Source organism: Corvus hawaiiensis, chromosome 5, assembly GCF_020740725.1.
Source record: "Corvus hawaiiensis isolate bCorHaw1 chromosome 5, bCorHaw1.pri.cur, whole genome shotgun sequence".
Lineage (NCBI taxonomy): Eukaryota > Metazoa > Chordata > Aves > Passeriformes > Corvidae > Corvus > Corvus hawaiiensis.
In genome coordinates this window covers 71,635,883-71,653,267 of record NC_063217.1, presented here as the reverse complement: position 1 = coordinate 71,653,267, position 17,385 = coordinate 71,635,883, and the positions used below count along the sequence as shown (strand labels likewise).

General features: G+C 38.7%; 1 long non-coding RNA gene across 4 annotated transcripts in view; it reads left to right on the top strand.

The window, feature by feature from the left end:
* The window catches only part of LOC125325721, a 63,347-nt gene that overhangs the window by 33,664 nt on the left and 12,298 nt on the right, over nt 1-17,385 (top strand). For all 4 annotated transcript variants that reach the window (XR_007203503.1, XR_007203506.1, XR_007203505.1 and 1 more), the window contains 2 exons: nt 4,254-4,403; nt 16,171-16,278. This is a non-coding gene — a long non-coding RNA (uncharacterized LOC125325721). The remainder of the gene's footprint in view (nt 1-4,253; nt 4,404-16,170; nt 16,279-17,385) is intronic.

Here is a 17,385-nt window from a genome sequence, read left to right as displayed (position 1 = left end):
TGCAGCAGTGACAGATGTAGGAAGAAATATTTCAAATATCAGATGAACTCTTCTTTATATTGTGGGACACTTTTGTACTTTTTAATTGTTAAGGTCATATCTGTCTGGTGGTTTTTAAAAATTATTCAGCTCAATGCCTCCGAGGCTCCTTCATACTCTTACAAATCTACATTTCCCAGAGTTTTTGCAGTTTGGCTTTTGAATGGATTTTGCTGGTTCTGGTACCATACTCATTTTGACTTGCAAGTCCAAGGTATCCTTCTGCAGACCCTATTGTAATTAAAAAAAAAAAAAAAAAAATTGTTTTTAGCATACCTACCACATTTTCCTGAAAAGAAAGCTTTTTCTTTTTTTTTCTTTTTTTTTTCCCCCCCTCATTTTAAGCTTTCCAAGTGAGGAATTTTAGGGAAAAGGGAGAACATGCAGAGGAAAGGGCTTCCAGGCAAAAGATGAGGGTATGAGTAAAAATAGCTTTCATATTTTCTTTCTCTCTGAAATGTAGCATGAAGTGAGGGCAGTGACTGTGATAATAGAGGCAAATGATAAATGAAAGAAAGGACACTTCAACATAATCTAGATAACAGGAAAATTTTAAATGGACAATTTAACAAGAGAGTCTGCATGGAATTATTTTTCATTAAACAATCAAAGCTTGTGATAATGCAAATGAAATCCATTTTTAGCTGCAGGAAATTTTGAGAATTTCAGAGGAATAGAAAATATGAGAATAATAATATCATGATGGTAATTCACAGTAATTATAGAAAAGCATAATTGCACAACACAAGCCCTAATCAAAGCTCAGAAGAGTACTTTGGCATTCATTAGGGTTTCAGAGCTATTAGCATTTACCTTTGTCAATGGGCACCACACAACAAGCATTATTAATTTCATGTCAATCCAGAGCATAATTTCCCTGATCAAATATCAGTTCATTATAACAAACCACCAAGACTGACTTATCTGACATGGATTTCTGCCAAGTGTTTTAAAAGGAGAGCTTTACTGGGGACTGCTTTGGAGGTAGAAATGTTCCCCTTGAACTTAGATGATCTCTGAAGGTTTGTGAGCTGTCCTCTATGTATACAAATTCCATCAATTTATTTGCATCTGCTGGCCTAAAAAAGCTTCAGAGCATTGCCCATGCTTTCCTTCTTCTTATCTTACAGGAAATTTTCTGAGCTTCATCCATCTGTGTGTGTGTTAGTAATCAAATTATTATTATTGAACTATGCAGTTATCTTGTGCTGCTGTGGTACGTGAGCAGCTCATCAGTTGTGCTTACTGGAACTTCTAACCTGATGTACAGCTAGTCCTGTGTTATTCTGTATGGAGAATTTGTGTCATTTGCTTGTTGGGTGTTTATTTTTGCCCCTGCTGACCAGCTGTGCTTTTCTTCTGCATCTGCCCTGAATGCTTAAAATGAGGAAAAGAACATTTTGCCGCTGATACCAAATAGGGATGGAGGTGAAGGGAACATTTGAGCAAATCAAAGGTAAAGGAGGAAGAAGAATATGGAATATTCTCTTAGGTTCTGTAGAAGAAAAGCTGTGTTTTATGCAATAAAAGAAACAAATAAAACCAGGTCCCTGAACATGAAATGAGACTCTCTGGGCCTTCTTCATTCTGCTTATAACCCTTTTTACGCATTACTTAAAAAAAAAAATCTGTTCTTTTACTATTATTTCCAGACTTAAAAAAGTTCTATACCATATGTATAGCTCTTGAAGGGAAGGGTTGTCTATAGGAGAAGACAGTGGCTGGTAAATAAAAGAATACTTCAATTTATTGTTCCATTAAGCAAGATACAACTTATCAACGTGCAGGTGGCTCATGTCCCAGTGTTGGAAATAGTAAGTTTTGACTTAGCTTTTCCTTTCCTCAGCTCACTCACTGTCACAGTGCTTTTCTCTGGCTTGTGGCAGGACTGTTTCTCTGTTAGCAACTTATTTTTTAGCACACCATTCTGACACCTTGACAGTTCATGCGCTAAATCAGACTTTACAATTTCTGGCAGGCAGTTATTAGATGCATTGCACTTAATTAACTTTGCACCTAATTACAAGCAGTGCTGGCCGATTACAAAGGGCATAAATATATTACTGCCCTAGCTGTCACATCATGAAAATGGCTGTTTGAACAAGTCAAGCAAAAGCAATTACCACATTGTGTGCATGGTGAAGTGTTAGCAGAGTGCAGAAGGAGGGATGAGCTGGGGTACTGTTTGTAGCAATTTCATTTTGCGTGGCACATTTCAGGTGACCCCGATGAGCAGAAAGTATGAGGAAAGATTTCCTTTCATTGTGTAAACACTTCATGTGTGTGAAGGAAGAGCAAAAGTTGCATAGTGAGAGCTGACTTAAGTTTTGTTGGATACCTACCCTGTATATCTTTAAAGTATGAGGATTCTAGTGGTAAGGAAGAAAAGCTGTCTAACATGAGATAAATGCTACAAACTATAAGCAAAACTTGGGATTCAGAATGACACAGTGCAACTATACTTATACAGTAGTTGCCAAAATGAGAAGGAAAGCAGAATTTGGTCTCCTCTGTAGAGGAATACATTGTAAAGAACAAAGGTTAGCACTCAGCTGGCATTCTGTGGAAATCTATCTTGTGTTAGCACAGGAAAAAAACATCTCTGGTGGAAAAGTAAGCAAGGCATTTGGAACAATATTTAAAATTTTGTCAGTGGCTTTGTAAACAAGAGTCTGTATGAGAGATGTTTCCTCCTGTATCAAGTTTCCGTTCCAACCACCACGTGCTCTCTCTTGCAGAGGAAAATAGACCATGTTATACAGGTGGCTTAACTTACTGTTGTTATGCGTACAGCCATGGAGGAATGTTGCCTTCATTTCACAAGAATCCTGGCCAAGGAGAAGAGCTGAGAACTGTTCAATATGATAATTTTTTTTCATTCCTTTTTCTGCTTTGCAGCAGAATAGTTTCTGAATTAGTAGTGTTTTGCAACAAAACAGAACAAAATGTTTGTTTTCTCTTTCAACAAAACTTAATTAGTCACCAGTGTGTAGACAAACTAACATAAACCCAGTCATAATAACCCATTGATAATCAACAGACTGTACTATCTGCTTTGTACGAGGTATTTAATGCTTTTTACTGAGGTCACAAAAGCCAGTTTTATATATAGTGGCCAAAAAAGGTCACTAGAACTTGACTTTGTTTGAGGCAAGTGGAAGGAAACAGAGGGAGACACAACGTGGTGTTAAATTAGTGGCTGTAGGGCTTGCACACTGTTGTTATTTACAATCTCTGAATAAAGAGTGCTGTGAGGATGTATGTAAACCTTTCCCAGCCCTGAACAGCGTTCATTGTTATTCACTTCTCAATAGGCTGGCTGTGTTGTTTCTGATAACTCATGGAAAAGCAGTGGTAGGTGGCCTTAAACAGAAGTTTTGGATGCCTTTGCAATGGTGCTTGCATGAAAGAGTGAGTGGACTGCTTTGTGTGCAACAGCAGAAAGTAGAAAGTGGGAAGATAATGTGTTTTTGAATACAGCATTACATCACTGCTGAAAACATTGCTCAGTTCATTATGATCATGGGTGGTCAGCAATTTTTACCCTGTATAAAATTAGAGATGTTGTTGTAGGGAAATAAACCCGTGCAGGAGAGTGTCCTGATGGAAGGGTCTGGGGGAGGCAAGCACTGTCATTCAAGTAGCTTGTGCCAGAGCCACTCCTTACTAAAAGTGAGGAACTCGGCCCAGGAGAGAAGATAAATCAGTCAGGGGCTCATGTAGCGCTTCATGATTTCAGTTTTCAAGGGCAAAATAGAAGTTTTTTCACTGTAGGGTACAAGGGATTAATGTGAATTAATGTGAAGTAATTGACTCTTCCAACACACCAAGTGAGTTATATCCAACACAAAGTGTGTTAGAATGTTACTTTCTAATTGAATGCACTAGAACTACCAAGTAATGTGTGAATAATGTCTAAAACATAAAAGTAAATCTAAAACTTCATGCATTTGAGGAAAATGAAATAGAACACCAGTGAGAACTCCAGCAGAATAGGTCTATTTTATGTGCTTGAATTTTTCTCTGGTATGGATGGTCAATAGAATCATTTAGGTTGGAAAAGACCTTAACATCATTGAGTCCACCTGTAAACCTAACACTGCCACTTGCACAATATTTCACTAGCTCCCATGGAGTTCTTGGCTTTTCCACATTTATCATGTTTGTACTAAGACAGAGAACTGAGCTGATTGTCTGTTCCTTCTATTCTGTAGATGAGATGTTTCTTGGTCATGACTTCTGAAGACTTACAGCTGTACTGAGCTCCCAAGAGCCAAGGATGCCCTCTTACCTTGTCTTTTATCCTTTCTTGGAAGCATCTAAAGGAAAACTGGGAACTGCAGTGATACATGAAGAATTGACAGGTATGTAAAAGCCCTCAGTTAGACTTTGTCAGAGTCTGCTTTGTTCCTGAAGCTGCACACTTTATAGTTTGACTTTTACACTCTGTTGTAATGACTCTTTCCATCTGAGTGCATCATACTGTAGGAAGCTAATTGACTTTGACTCCTTTGCTTCTGTTCTCAGTGGGTAATGCCAGTTGTAATTCTCTTATTGATTGTTTAGAGCAATTAGTGGAAAACAAATTTTTCCAAAGAATAGATAATTTGGTTTTGTTGCTCTCCACCATTAAAGCTACAATTTGTTATCTAAGAAACAATTTGTTATCTGGGAAAAAAATTAATAGGAAATACATTACATCTGTTTATTAGCTGAAGAGAGACAGGTTACCTCATCATTAATGTCATCGGTAATTAGCGCTCTTGAGCTGCCACCATCTGCACCAGGGGCTGGCAATCTGTCAGCAGCTTCAAATGCCAGGGCTGATTGTGCTTGTCTGTGCCAAACAAGGGGCAGGCCGTATGTGATCCCCACATTTGTAAACAGTACTTGGCTAATGTAATTTAACTGGACAGGTTTGTTATATCTGTGACTGCCACCCTGGGAAGGACACGAGACTTTAAACCTCTAGGGCAATTCCCAGTCATTGGGTCACCAGCAGCAGGCTCAGAATGCCACTCTCAATTAATCAGGTTTCTGATGTCACAACTGGTTTTTGTTTCCATTTGGGACAAGGTTTGGAAAGGCAGTGTGGTCAAAGTGGCAGGACCTGTGCTCACATTCCATCAGCATCACAGCCCTCCATGATAACCAGTAGATAAACCCTGACATTGGAGAGGCTTCTTTGTTGTTATTGAGTAGGTAATGTCTTGTTGTGTTCCAGACTGAAAAGAATGAATTCTACTTTACACCAGGTGATATCTTGTCAAATAATAAAAAAACCCCCCAAAAACAGCCAGGGAAAAAGGAAATAATTCTGTAATATTTACTAGTACACTAGTCTTAGTGTTTTACTGACTTTTGATTCTGTTATTCAGTTTGATTTTGTAGTTTTATTTTGAGGAGAAAAGTTCCGAAAATTCTCACTGCTTGATAAAATTGCCTATGAGGGTCAGAGAATTTTGAGATCCCCCATGCAGGGATTTGAAAACTTACGTAAGAATGGCTGTGCTGAAGTTTGCATCGTAGTCCTTATAAAGTAAATGATGATACTTTTAAATGGTTAGAGAGTTATTTTTTTAGTAGTTTTTAATTGGTGCTCTTCTGTTCCATGCATTCAGTCATGTGGGTAATACCTGCACAAGTACAAGTGAAAGTTAAATGCTTTCTTTGGCACATGCTTTGGAAGCCTACATTGAGGTGTATTCATTCAGGTATCATGGAAATTATAATTAGGGAATATCTACTAATAGTGCTTATGGCTAAGACCTGGACATTTTCTTCTTGAGGGCCAGTGGAGCACAAAGCTATTAGAAATTTGAGTTCCCACTGGCACTGTAGAAAAATCCATTTCGTATTTCTAAAGTGGAGAACAATTTCCAAGACACTGCCAGATGTTTGCTTTTGATGCTCGAAGCCTAAGTACATCCAAGGAGCAGTCTCTTTTTCTGATGTGAGAATATGGATTTGCCATTGGAAACTCTGGATCTCAGTCAAAGGTGAGAGGAATCAGGAATTTCAAGAGTCACTGTAATGCATTTGTAAAGATCTGGTGTTAGCAAGTGGTGCAGTTGGATTAGCTGGTCTCTTAAAAATGGACAGAAATAGGTCATTGGAGGCAATAGCAACACAGGGAAGAGTATGAAGGATACAAAGAAAGCTGTGATGTCTCAATATTAAGTCCCTCTTGCAGAGAAGATTCTGGATGTATACATATGTCTAGGTACATCATTTGGAAGCTGAATACAAGGAAGGAGATGAGTCATCAGATACTCCTATTTTCTTTTTCATTACATTATTTTTCTAAAATGTTTATTTACAAAAGTTGGTTTGCACTCGTGTGCTGATCCGAAGCATCTTGAATCTAAATATTCCTTTGTGTTTCAATAGTTTTTAGGCCCAGGCACCTTTTCCAGTGCTTTTTGCCTAAATTTATGGCATGCAAATCTTGACAGAACTTGCTGCCTTCCGATGCCATGAGAAATCATCTGTCCTAAGGAGCATAATGCTAAAGGCAGAATAAACATGCCATGAAAACGCCAGGTGTTTGCTATCCAATAGGAATAGCGATCTGGTTTATAAGAGTCTTTTGTTCTTCCATTTACTTTTGTGTCATTTCAGTAGGTTTTTTTGAGTGGTGTGCCAATTTGCATTTTATAGAATATGATTTTAAATAAGCACACATTTTTATCCTGAGGCATTGGTGGATCAATACAGTCATTTTAGCTTTGGGATTAGAGAAGGAAAAAGAGGTTTTAGTTGCAGTATAGGTATGTTCTAGAGTACAATTGTAACCTCTCAGTCACTTTTCATACCTAATGTGGAAAAACATCACAGATACTAAAGTTAAATATGATGCCAATACCATAAATCCAGTGTAAGGATTTATTGTATCCCTGAGCTCTTTAAAATGTTAACATTCCTTGGCTTCACTTAGAAGCATTAACGTATTCCAGGTGAGTCACCTCAGACAACAAAGCCCACTGTTGGTAGACATCTGTCACGCAGGGCATGAGGTAACAATTCTCAGGGGGTACGTGTGGATGTGAGAATGTTTTGTTATGGTGTGGTGGCCAGCATGCCTTTATTTCTCATTAGTTTATACTGCACTCTATTATATGAAAATTAATTTCTGTTAACTTCTACAGTCAGGTAATGTACACATATCATTTAATGAACAAAATGTGCCTTAAAATATTAAATTACAGCCTTTCTGCCTCCCAGGCAGACTGTCAGACCTGGTGGTATAAATTAATATGCAATGCTGCACAGCTAACAAATTCCTTTTAGCCAAGAGAACTGAAAGCAGCTCCCAGAGGCAGGGCTGGAGGCTTCTACTGGAGGCTACTGAAATCAATAGAAAGACTTATAATGACTTCATTAATTGTTAAAATAAAGCTGGGGATGGAAGACAAAGGTCTGTGGAGAAAACAAATTAGGGAGGCAGGTTATGCTTCTCCATTAAAAGTGGAAGTTCTTGGAGATAAATACGTGCTCATCACAGGTTGCCTTAATAACTGTTCTCATATATTTGTAAGTGGCACTTTGTATATATTTAGCTATATATTTGTATATATTTAGCTGTTTTCAGACATAAACCACATCCATTGTTTCTACTTGAGCTAAAGAGGAAAGCTTAATGTTGTCATTGTCATCACAAGAGATGGGAGCCATGGTCTGAAGTACAGGGAGCTAAAGCCATCTCAGGTCTCCCAGGTATCCCACCTGGCCTATGGATTGTGCTTCCTGGCAGGAGTGAAGGTAATGAGAAGTGAGCAGTCCCTTTACACTAAATAACTAAGAAACTAAACAACCCATTATATCATTTTCATTTAGAAAAATAGGATGTAATCATAGAAGATTATTATAAATTGTTTCTTGATTGTAAATAATATACAGACAATGGATCATTAATTGCAGGCAAAGTTCAATTAAGAAAGGTCAGCCTCAATGTGCCTTATTTTATTTATGTCTGTGATTATCACTGGTCAGATGTAATTACATACTTGTCAAATTGCAGCTGTGGAAAATGGGTTAAATGTCACTGTAAATTGCAGGTTTTAAAAAAGTAATTATTACATATTTCTTGACTATTTTTAGGTTAAGGGGGTGTTTTTGTCTGATGATACAAACCATAGCTTAAAATAATCAGAGGTGACTCAAAACATGCTCAAAATACCCATTTAATTTTAATAAGACTTGGACCTGACTGTAGGAGCAGAAATGTTTTAGCCCCTATACAAAACCTTGCAGCTGGCAGTCTTACATAGATGCCATGGCAAATTAAAATTTAATAACAAAAATACTGCTCCTTCTGACAAATGAGCAAAGTGGTATCAAATAACATCACTGAATACTCCTAGAAACTATGTGAGCTCCATTTTAGGCAAGTAAAATCTGGGATCTAACTGTTAATACCTATATTAACAGAGGCTAAAGAGGTTCAGAACTGCTTCTTGCCTGAGTAAGTGACTGTCAAAGCAGGAATCTGGGCCATGTTTTAATCATCTTTGTGACAATCTCGTTAGATTGTTGAATGATGGGTATTTTACCATCTGCACTTATTTCTGACTGCACACTGGTAATGTAATGACTGCTCCTGAATGTGACTTGCAAGTCCAGTAGATATTTGTATGGACAGCATCATCATCCCCCCAGATGTTAAAAGGAATAGCTGTAGGCAGTAGGGTTACTTGCCAGGTTGAAGGTATCAGGGCATTTGGGAATTGTTTTAGCTGACAGACACTGACTAATTCTGGAGCATCCTGCATGACCTGTGAATGCAGAGGTCTTGACAAAACAATTAGGTAATATTTATAACACTGAACACCAACTCCCAACTTTTTAGCCTGTCTGGTTTTTTCTCCCAGCTTCCTCTCCGCCCTTCACAGCTTTTCTTTGTTCTGTGCTGTTGTTGGATGTATTTTCAGATTTATTGCATCAACAGTCAACTTCTGAGATTCTTTTGAGACGTGCTGGCACTGGCATTTTCAATCCGTAAAGCTGTCCAGGACACTTCAGCATAACCCTCTTTTCTGGCAGTGCTGGGTATCAGATCTGAGCAAAAGCAGCTCAGGTTTCATGTTACCTGCTGATATTTATGGGGATCTGAAAAAGAAACTGTATTTGCCCAGAATGTTGTAGTGTGTCCCAAATGCAGGAAAGGGGGTTGTGAATCTGAATCCTTCATCCATCACAGCTGCTGGAGGTAGAGCATAGCTGGGACAAAGCCAACCCCATGCAGCAGAGCTGAACTGTGAGCTAAGGAAAAGAGAGGTTTATAAGAATGGCCATTGATAGAAATCCACTGAAGTGAAAAGAAGTGTAATTGCAGCAGGATTGCATCCGTAGGAAAACTTTCTGTTCACCCCCTTTGACCACAGGCTGTGAAGCTTCTCTCTCTTTCTCCTCTTCTTATCATGAAACATCTCATGTTGAAGAGTTACACCCCCCACCAAAGTAGAAAAAATATCTAGAAAAAATGTACTGGATCTTCTTTCAACCTCTTTTCTGCTGGGAAAGCTTGGCTGAGAGGGATGTAGAGACGCCATTAATACTGACCTGTGAGTTGAAAAAATTATCAGAGTTTTTTGCTTTTTTTTTTTAATGGTTGGATCATAACAATTTGATTTTGGGTACAGACCACTCTTTAGTAAATGTAGCCCCACTTAAAATATGCTTTTTTGTATGAGCCAGAGCTGTGCCCTCGAGCCAGTATAAATTTGCCTCAGGTCCTAGTGGACCTGAATTGGCCATCAGACTCTCACTTTATTGACATCTTGGTAAGATAGAGGACTGCTTTTTATTTTTGCCAACCTTATTAGCTCAAATAATTAAAGTTTAGAACTTCACAATCACTTCTCAGTGATAAAAGGACACTTTGTTTTGGCTCATGTTCTCTGGGATGGGTGATTTTTGAACATCCACTTGTGTTGTACAGTTTCACAAGAGCAGTTCTTGGAAAATTTCACCAAATTCTTCATGCAAATAGGCGTGCTTTTCTTTGGATGTTAGACTTATAACTCAGTATTATTTTCAATTCTTTGAGAATTTTTTTTTTTATGGGGTTGATCTGATATAGGAAAAGAGGAAAGTTTTTCCAGTCTAGATTGCATATGCAAACAGGAACGGAAATTGCCTACAGAGCCTTCATGCTTCAAGTGCATTGTGTGATTCTTTTGATATTCAGCCATGAACACATTCTGTTCAACTCCTTTTGTTTCATGGTATCAAATGAAGACTGAGACATTAAAAGCAGGGCTTAAGAGAAATGAAAAATGTCAGTAAAAGCAGCTGATGAAAACCTTATTAAACAGCTATGCATGTCAGGCCGTGTTCCTTCTGTAATGTATATGTTTGTAATAACAGCTCAGAATTCTGCAGGGGCCTATAAGTAATGAATAAAATTGGTCAAGCAAAAAAAAGAAGTTATTGGAAACTTGAGTGCTGTTGAGTCCCATAATGTGCAAACTGTACATCTGCATAAAGTAAAGCTGTGCCCTGCTGGTGGCTTTTATATTGTTCCACTTGTATGCATCAATTTGTTTGTGGGGTTGAGTTTACTCCGGTAAATGTTTTATGGTGAGAATTATGTCCCCAATTTCCATAAGTAGCCAACATTCATTGTCAATGTCAATAACGAGGCACAATGTAAAACTGAGCATGACAGGCAGAGTTTCCAAGGAGAAAGTTGCCCCCTTACCTAGAGTGGAAAGTTTCTGGTGTTAATATATTTTTCCTGGTGGAGGAACAAAATGATGAGAGGAGAGTGATCAAAGCATTGCAAATGCTATGTGAAGGAAGGTACAGTGTGGAATCAAGTCAAAGGACACCACTTGAAGAGTTAGGCTGCACAAAAGAAGGAAAAAAAAAAAACCATTGACAAACTAGTGAAGGGGATCTACTAATTTGCCTAGAAATGCAAAAACTAAAGAGGCATCAAGAGAGTCTAAAACTGGTAAAGAAACAAAACCTGTTGACTTGGAGCAACAGTTGCACAAAAGGTGTAATGTACCATAGTACTAAAAATCGTTTGAAAACTCTTAAAATAATGTGAATAATGAATAAAAGCAGAAGCCTGTGCTCAGCAAGGTTTTGAGATGGGACAAGCATGTTTTACTAGAGCCTTGGGCTCTGTCTTGGTTCTACTCTGTCAGAAAATGGTGGTTGATCTGAGGGAGCTGCCTTGAGTAAACCTGATGATAGGAAACTGAGGGAAATCATGAAGCTAGAGAAGTTACAGTGAAAAGTGGAGTATTTGCTTGTCTCTAGGAGTATGAAATAGGAGAAGGGTGGACAGATTGAGTGATGTGGGGGAGGAGATTACTAGATTGCAAAGATCTTGCTCTGTTGGAGCAAGTGCTCACTCTGGATGGATTGCTTGGCATAGGGAATGCAGTGCCTGTCAGATGCCTGTGCATGTGGTCTTGAGCTGCACTCCTGGACTTCAGCCACAGGCTTTTGGTAAATACCTTTTGAAAACATGGTGTTATAGGATCTGCCTTCATGGAACTCCCTTTGCAATAAATAGACTTTATGGGGTGTACTCTGGGGGCAGATGATGATTTATGTGCTCAATAATCTTTTTTCTGCCATGCGGAGAAATCTCTAGGCCAGCAGGCCTAGAATCAGGGAGGGTGCTAGGCTGCTGCTGGAGTGATGATTTTATACTGAAGTACTCGAGTTTCTTTTTGGTTCTGCCATCATCAATATCAGCTTTTTTGTTTGTTTGATGCAAGATAGGGACTCACCTCACCTGCTGCTGGCCATTATTTAACATCTTCCTGTTGGTACTGGAGACAGCCTGGACAACTCCATTCCAGTTATCTTAGAGTGTCAAAATCCTCTTTGCTGCTTACATTGTGAGCTGGAGCTCAAGTCTTTGTACAGCCCAAGTGGTTTGGGAAAGACAGTTCCACTGTGAATTCTTAGGAGAAAATGGAACTGACAGTATGAGAGCTTTTCCTCAGGTTTGTTTAAGCATTAGGTGAAAAACTACAATCTGTTTGGCTTCAAGGTGAGGAGAAGCAGCATCTTTACAACTATGCCCAAGTACATGACACAAAATGCAGGTATACTATTTATTTTGTGGTCTGCAGAAAGAAAAATATAAAATGAAATTGTCTGTTTTTTACTGTAACAGGCAAATTCTCAGTGTTATGCCATTTAAAACTGAAGTGTCCTCTGTTTTAAAATATTAGTTTGACAGACAACAAATAAGTCTTAAATTTGGTAAATACTAAAGGGGTGAAAATTTCTTTTTTCTACTTGTCTCATGGTTAATCATCTGTAGCACCTAACAAACTCCTTTCAGTCTTGCACAAAAGCCTATAATATATCACAGAATTAGCATCACAGGTGGCTTGTCAGTGAGACAAGAAGTTCAGCTTAAAGAATGACAGAGGTCTATTTTGTATTCCCTTAACAACTCTATATAGTCTGTAGAAAGATGCAAATAGTTGAATTCAAATGGCTCTTAACATTCTTCTTGGGTACTGATATAGTAAGGAAATAATGCCATAAAAATTTACAATAAAAAGGTACATTACATTCTCTGGATACTAAAGTTTTAATTCGTTAGCCACACAGGCACTGGGATGGGAGACTGGGGAGCAGTGTAAATGGATACCAGTCCAGGCACAGCCCAGGGAAAAGTACACGGTAAAATAATGATTTTCAATTTTTGGGGGGCCAACCAGAGTATGTTTAACCTGAACCACATTCTGACAACCCATGATGCACTGAACCAGGTGAAGCTACAGTTTAATGTTTTCCAGCAGGCCAGTGAGGGTGATGCAGGTAAGCTGGAAGTGAAGCAGAGGGTAGGAGCAGAAGAGAAAGGAACAGGATGCACTGGTACAGGAGAACTGTAACATCAAGGCAGCGGAGCAGAGACAAAAGTTTGGGATGAAACAAGATTGAGTTTTCAGGGAACAGAGGATGAAGAACTGTAATTCCAGTATCATATCTGAGATCTGCCAAGGCAGGCTGGGAAAATTAGTGACATCCAGGTGAATTGTGCAGCGGCACAAATGCAACAGCTTTGATGCTCTTTTCACCTTGTCTCCTGTGTGCTGCTCTGACTTAAAATATTTTTGGAAGTTCAATCTTCAGTGTTCAGTTCCAAAAATCTTAATGACTGGCAATAGATATCCAAAAGTGGCCTCAAAAGAGTAAATGTGCTTTGACAGATTTCTTTGTTCTTTTAAAGTAAATGAAACAATTAGTCCAAATGAAGCACTTCATCACTGAAACCCAGAGGAATTTCTTGGCTGCTGACAAATCATGAATAGTAATAATAGTGCAGAAAGGGAGGAGTAGTCATGAGAGTAGATAATCTATGGGTGATGAATGAAAGCCGATTTCAAGGGCTCTTGAGCTGGGTTAACTTCTGCTGAAATGCTCAGTTTCTGTTTCAAAGTGTTCAGTAAGCCAAGAGTGTTACAGTAGATTATATGAGCTCCTGCAAAGCACTTCATGTACTCATTCCTATCATAAAAAACTGATTATTCTCCAATTTCATGTAAAATGTGGTCAGTGGAGATGTTTATGAGTTGCAAGCATGTTCACTTGCAAATGTAGCTTGAATTGTATAAGGACAAGCTAAGCTTTCTGCTTTTCTGCTTCCTGTTAAAGCCTGTTTATTTTATTTTGCAATCATCTTGCCCATCTGCACCACATTTTTGTGTTGGCTTGGCTTCCTGTCCTGGCTGACTGCACTTGCTCAGGGCACAGGTTGTGTCCTTGTGGCTGTTGGTCATGCTCACTTCATCTGCAGCCTTTCACCAAACAGGGCTTTGTTCCTTCATTCCTGGGCAGCTTCAGAAGTGAACAATATTTTAAGAAAGTCAAATCTTTATCTTGTAAGAGAACATGCTACAATGCAGTGAAGGGGCTTTGCATCCAGAAAATTTCAGAAAGAATGAAACAGAAACAATCATGTGGTCCTTTAATTCATCCTGAGCCCTATTTTAGAAACGTGTGTTTTAAGGAAGTTGTTAAATCAGGTATAGTTTGATGAGACACACTTATCACAGATGAAATAAAAATTTATCTGCCTACAAACAAGCAAATGTCCCATTTGCTACCACGTTTCTCATCTAAAGGACGCAAAACATAATTCTTCACTTTTAAACTGTGTCCTTCATCCTTAAGGCTTCAATGGATGCACAAGAATAGGGAATGTGGGAAAGGGGGAAAGAGAGTGTACTACACCTGTACTTTTGTCCATCTGTTTGAGCTGGTTTTGGTTTGCACAGATCAGGAGTTGTCTCAGCACAGTGTCTGCACTTGTGCCCTGTTTGTATTTTAGGGGCAGTTGTGTGGTTGGGTCACACAATGGAGCAATTTGTGGACTCAGCTCCTTTGCTGCAGTGTGTGCCCCAATGGAAATAGCCAGACTATGCCAGCAAGCCCCAATGTTTCAAAGGTACAAGGTGTCATTTTACTCTAAAACTGCTAAAGGCTGTGCTATTAACCATTACTGAATTATATCCTGCTGCATGAAGTATCCCCAGGATCTGCTCCCCAGTCCCCTGGCAGATGCTGCAGGGAAACCCTCTGCTTTTGTAGCTGCAGTGACCTCAGCAGTTTGCATGAGGGAAGAGTTTAACTACCTATAGTAGAGTGTTCTTTGCAGATGCATAATCCTCCTAGCCTTCTTTCATGGACTAAAGGAGATTAATTTTAGAAACAGTGGATTTTACAGATCCCAGGATATTTAACCTAACGATTATTTTGCTTTGAGTAAGTGGGCTCTCTGGCTGACTTTCACTTGTGGGGAATTAGATCACAGACATATTAACAGCTACACCCCAGCTCAAGTGTGCACCACTAGGGATTGTCTTCAAGCCCAATGAGCTTGCTATTATTTCCTATCTTAAAATCTGTGCTAAGTAAAAAAAAATTTAAAAGGGGGAAAAAAAAAAAAAAAGTTGAGGTCACACTGCTGTTGCAGTCTCATTGGGAATTCAGATGGAAAACACAGCTAATCTATACAAAAATAACACTTTAAAAGGATACATGAATAATCTTGGACATGAAAGAATATTTTAAAAGCCTCACGGTCTCTACAGTTTAGTATCATCTTAGAGTTGTGACCACCTTTCTGGTGATGGGCAAACAGAAGGATGCTTTTTGTGGAAACTGGTCCTTTTCTGGGAAGTCTGTAAATCCCCTTTTAATTCTATGCATGCAGCTAAATCTCATTCTTGTCATGGCCAGTTAAGGTGTGCTTTTATCTGCTTTTGAAGAGTGAATGAAGACTTTGCATCCTAATTCCTACAAAGAACCACCAAGTAATGTTGTCAGGGCAGAATGGGACTGTGGATTCCTGCCTTTGACTTTTACTGGCCAGTTAATCCTAGGAGGAGTTGTGCAACTGGAAAGTTGTTTCTGTTGTGCTTCCCTGGATGTCCTCAAGGGGTGGCCTACACAAGAGCTCCATAAACTCTCAAGTCCTTGCTTTTAAGACAACTTACCCCATGAGGACTTGGGAAATCCCTGATGTTGCAAGTAACCAAATGGTTCCATGTTTAATTATAATTGTTTGGTATTTTGGAGCAAAATTTTCTTATTTAACAATAGAATTTCTCTTTGAACTAGGATCCCTATCAATGAAATTGATTTTCAAGAGAAGATAGTTCTGCAATTCTTAAAAAATCTATTTTTGTAATTATTATATGTATTTTTTCAATGTGTTTTCATGTTTCTCCTCTATAACCATCTAGCTAATTGTGAAAATTGACTTCCCCCAGGGTGAAAGGAGAGGGAAAAAATTGCTGGATTGCAAAAAAAGGGGGAAAGAAAGGGAAATCTATAAGTTAAAGATTTCTCAAAGTGCTAAAACAAAAAGGTGAAAGACTTGGGAATGGGGGAAGAAACTTGAAATAAAATGAATCGCAAGTGGGAGAAACAGTGTGGAAATTATTAAGTTGCTTTCCAGCTGCTCCTCTATTTTCTCTCAGCAAACCACAATACCAAATTGTCAGCATAGTTCTAATGTCTCTTTCACATTTCAGGGCTATGGAAGAGAGATTCTGATTTGGACTTACTTCTTAAGATTTAGAGATGTGTCTTTCCCCAGTAAATAGAAATTCAATGACGCACTTTATTGTGCATTTATTTTTTCAGCTTTCCCAGCAGGAAGATTGGCCTCTTCACATTGGAAGACCTCTGGCTGTGGTGCTTGCATTTCAGAGCCTTTCTACCTGTTTTTGACAAGCTGGGTGAAATATATCAGTAAGTAACATGACTTTGATAAAAGTAAGATTGTGTGTAGTCAGGAGTTATTGAGCAAGTGAATTTTCAGTTCAATTTGAACAAATCTATGCCTGATAGTACCCAAGAATTAACAGACTATTAACTCAACACTCATTAGCCTTTATATGCTAGCAGATGAAAATGTTTCACATGTGAAGTAGGTGCTGTTCTGTTCAGAAACAGATGTTTAGTATTTTTGCAGTAGAATAAAGAGTAGCTTCATGTTGAGCCAGGGCACTGATTGGGAGAACTGTGCTGTGTTAACACGGTCTTACTCAAAAGTTCCTGTTCCCACTGGGAACACATTTTTGTGTACAAGGCCATCCTATCACCTTAGTATCAGCAATGGAAAGAGGGTCAAAAATTCCATCCTCTGTTCAAAATACCTTTCAGAGAGTATTTTGGTTCTGATCCTGCAGAGACTGAACAACTTGGTTCATTCTGACCATTGTACGGGAGCAGAGAAGTCAGTTTGAGGCCTGCCTATTTGGCATAAAAGAAAAACTGTAACAATACATGTAAATGTTTAATTTCCATGTGGGCTGATCTAATAAGGTCAGATTGGCATCTTCTCGTTCATTAAAAAGAGGAGCCCAGCTCAGTTACTTGAGTGTTCAGTCAGAGTAATTGTCCTGAAATGAGGATCAGAGGCTTTTGTTTTGCATTACATTCTCTAAGTTATACACACTGTAGCAGGTGTAAGAGATTGGCTTTGAGTCATTGGCTTTGAGTCATTGGCTTTGAGTCAATACTCCAAACCTACCATGGTTTGGAGTATTTTTTCTCCATCTCTGCTGCTCATGCAGCACTAAATCTTTCGGCCAATGTTCCTCAGAAGATGAGAGGAGAAAGGAACGGTGCAGTCCAAGAAGGTGAAGTACTTTAATATCGTGTATGGCGTGTTCTTCTTCTGTCTTTGCTTACCTGGTTATAATAATGACAAAATTGTCAGGCTCTTCAGATAATAATCTGTTTAAAGCTCTTGGAAAGCGCCTATTTTTATCACTATTAATTGCTTCCAGTGGGACTACGCTTTAGTAAAGGTAAGTCTTCATCAGGGAATAATTAGGACTAAGTGCAAAGGAA